The sequence below is a fragment of the Petaurus breviceps genome, unplaced genomic scaffold (genome assembly GCF_028583685.1).
Source record: "Petaurus breviceps papuanus isolate PSGF00001 unplaced genomic scaffold, PetGlider_PUasm1.0 38, whole genome shotgun sequence".
Taxonomy (NCBI): Eukaryota; Metazoa; Chordata; class Mammalia; order Diprotodontia; family Petauridae; genus Petaurus; species Petaurus breviceps.
In genome coordinates this window covers 82620313-82624337 of record NW_027186304.1, presented here as the reverse complement: position 1 = coordinate 82624337, position 4025 = coordinate 82620313, and the positions used below count along the sequence as shown (strand labels likewise).

The 4025-nt window shown below is 37.3% G+C and overlaps 1 pseudogene; it reads right to left on the bottom strand.

Moving 5' to 3' along the window:
• Positions 1 to 305: 305 nt before the first annotated feature.
• LOC138170279 (small ribosomal subunit protein mS26 pseudogene) overlaps positions 306 to 4025 on the bottom strand; it is a 10077-nt pseudogene continuing 6357 nt past the window's right edge.

Genomic DNA, 4025 nt, shown 5'->3' with positions numbered 1-4025 from the left:
AAAGCTTCAGACGACTGTAAGAAGGAGTACCATTTATTTTAATCAGGTATTACTTTATCCTTCATCTTGGTAGTAACAGGATTACAATTCATTGTTACATGATGCTGGGTGGCAAAGAGAAATGCCTCTTCTCAATCACAAGTGGATGTGGAACAGACACCCTCTGGAGCTTTCTTCCACGTTTGTCATAATGTTTATCTCATCCTTGGAATACTCTTGAGCTTCCCTAAAGATAGTAATAATTAGTTTGTCACATGGATCCAGGCACAGCTGCCTGGAAGGATTAACATCAGGAAACAGGAAACTTAGAGGGCCTGCTGCGCATACTTTGTGCTCTTCAAAATCAACTCCAAACCAACCATGGAAAGCCACTGTCTAAGAATTACACCAATGGGCCTTGTCGAGCAATCTCCTTTTGCTGGTCTAGCTTCAAAATTACTAGAATGGTTTTGGAAACCAGACCAGGGACAACATTAACGTTCAGAAGCCTGCCAGGTCCTCACACAAGTTTTTAACATCAGCCACTATATTTGGTACAGATGAAAGAGGAATGAGAGGCCTGTGGAAAATATTAGTATTGCAGTTGCAGATTTTCCTGTACATTTCAGGCATTCAGTCTTATGTAATGTTATGATAGTATAAAGTGACTATTGTCTCAAGTGTCTGTGCCAAACACCTAGGGACATGTCAGCCCATAGATTAGGAACCCAAAAGCCAAAGGCAAGGAACTGAAACAGTAAGAAAATTAGGAGACTTTTTTTCTTCCCAAAGAATCTGCATCATCTGAGTAATAGAAGAGATGTATTTACAAAGAATTGAGGTTCTTCTAGTCCTGTGATGGGCTTAACAGGAAAAGGGAAATGAAATTAAATGAAAACAGGTTTTAAAAAAAAAAAGGTAGGTATTGACTAAATCAATGCCCAAAAAAGTTAATTATATCCTTGGTAAAAGGACAGCTCAAAATGTAATCCATTAGGAAAAAAAATAAAAGAGTAGTCCAAAATATTCCTTGAAAGGGAATTCCAGTGTAAGAATTAGCTCCAACTTTCATGGCAGTAATTCCCAGGTCCTCTTCATCTGGCCATTAGGCGAACCAGGCCACAAACATTCCAGATGGAACTTCTCGATTTGGCAAACCAAACAGCACCTAGGATGGGGGGAGCCCTGCAGAACAGCTCTTTGCTAAGTGTTGCCACAAAGGAAAGCAAGGGAATCCAACAGAAGTTGTTCTATAAATGTTACTTGAATACCCATGGGATCCATAACCCTGAATTCAAAGCGAGACCAGTTTCTGGTCGTCAGTCCTAACCGTGTTGTTAGACCCCCATCGTGCTTTTGATCTCTCTTTACTGTAGTAACCCCATGGTCCCTCGTGTTGACAATGGCATAGTGAGATGAGTGTGACAAAAAGGCACAATTCCAATGATTGCTTTTCTGTGTGTGTTCTCAAAATCTGAGTTCAAATTCTATGTTGCTACTGTTTGAGACTTTGTGGAAAGGCACCAGACAAAGAGACCTGAATAGAGAGACCCTTGCATTGTAGGGAAACTAACGGCCTGTTAGCCTCCCCAATTAAAAAATGTATACACATACACACACATACTGCCTCTATCTATCTATATTATATCTATATTATATATAATATAAAATATATCTATGTATCTATATACTATATCTATACTATATATACAATATCTATATTTATTAATTTATCCATTTATCTATCTCTGTCTATCCATCTATCCATCTATCTATCTATCTATCTATCTATCTATCTATCTATCTATCTACTGACTCCATTTTTATTCTTTCCCCCCTCCAATCACCATTAATTGTTATGGTCTCTGGGACTCTTTCTTACTGGTCCCTGTTCATTTTTTCGTCTTTCTTGTCCCACAACAGAACTCTGCTGCTTTTCATCAGCTACCTCCAGGATCTCTTTCTAATTTAGATAGATCCAAAGACTTCTTGTTGGAAATATAGCTCATTCATCTTATTTGCCCCTTTCCTTTCTTCTTTCCTGCACTATTTCTTAAACTTTTAAAGTGTTCAAATCAACCAAACAAATAGCATAAAACATTATATAACATAAACCAAAGGTATGAAACATACTGCTGCACGTGGCCTACACTACTTTCAAGTGCTGTCCAAACTAAATTAAATTGTAATAGGGAAATATTTAACAAAGTAAATTAAAATACAATAAAACATAGAAAATATTAATATATGCTTTTCTAAGCCAAAATGTGACCTGCAGGGATACTTACATATGGTTTAGCACAGAAGGATTTTTGTTTGAGTTGGACACCACTGATGTCGATTCTATACCAATTTGCCAATAATCCATTATTCTGCTGATGTTGCTGCTTTCATCAACCCTTGCCCACCTTGGGTGATTTTTGCCTGTGTGCCCCTACATAAATCTGTCACAGGAGGTGTACCTAATCTACTGGCTGTCTTCCAGTACATGGCTAATATTAAAGCTGTTTGGGGATTATTTCTGAGGGGTTTTGGGGAGACAATCAGGGTTAAGTTACTTGCCCAGGTTACTAAGTGTGTGAAAATGAATTTGAACTCAGGTCCTCCTGGTTCCAGGGCTGGTGCTCTATTCACTGCACCACCTAGCTGCCCCTATCCATGGTTCTTGCTAAGGACCAGTTCATCTTCTTTTCCAGTCACACATTTATCAAATGATGTCATTTGTCCTGCATAATTTATGTCACTTAATCTCTGATGTGTATTTTATACTTATTTAAATTTATAATTTAAATGACACTTCCCCTTGTTTGAAATGTATTGAAATCTACTCACACTATCATGAACCCCACCTCTCTATTATTTTAAGTAACCCTTAATTTTAATTATTTGGGTACTGTAAATTTCAGTAATGCAAAGCCAGGAGTGTGGTGAAGTTTTCAAAAGACTCTGAAAAAAAAATGCATAACTTACTTTTAAGTTTAATTTACATTGCTAATGTTTTCTCCATCACTTTAAGTCTAGATAAACCACAAAATAATCAATTTGCCAAATTGCACAGGTGGAAGTACTCACACTGAAATCTTGACAATTGACTCTCATGAGCTGGTTTGAGCTGACTCTAGCACACCACCATTGGTGTGCTGTGTCTGTCCCAGATATATGTATTGATTGATGAGCTCTATGGAATGTCCATTTGATAGCATATCATGGTCTGAACAATGGGTAATTTTACTCCTATTGTGTAGAAACTTTTAAATGATTACAGATTTCATTTAGTAAGTAGGCTCTGTAATGTTAGCAATTTCAATGTAATTAGCAAAATGTCATCTAAAAGCAATGGGACCTTGCCACCTATAGGGAATCCCTCTGGGATTTGAACTGTGTGGTAGACATCCTCAATGACAATAGCAAATATCTTTGGAGAACATATGTACCCTTGTTTTGTCCCTTACTTGATATTAATAATCAGTTATTATAAAATATTAAAGCTAATTCTTGATATATCTTTCAAGAAATCTTCCACGATTTTGAGAAATGCCCAGAAGCCCACATATAGAAGGGAAGTCTTTAAGTCAGTGTTTTATAATCAACAAATAATTAGCACCACAGAATCTTACATTTTCTATGTCTTATAGTAAATCGAGTGATTTTCATGGTGTGGTCCAACAGAGAATATCATTAGTGATAGTCTGTTATGGAAAGCTTACCTCATTTAATTTAATGATAGCAGCAGTTACAATGCAGCATAGCATCTGTTGGGTATTAATTAGAATTCAGATTGATCTGGGATCTCATCATTGTGAATATTCCTTCCAATGATGTGTATCCTAAACTATGCCTGTCCATCCTGGGTAACTCTTGTCCAGGTGTTCCCATCAATCTGCCACAGGGGATCTCCTTTATTAGCAGCCTTTTCATCTGGCATCGTGAAGACACCATCAGAACCCAAGCACTGCCCAAAGGCTGTTTTGTTTTAAAGAGGCATCATCCCTTTATTCTATACCTGCTCCTTCCTTATTTATCAGTAGGGAGCAGTGAAGCCAGAT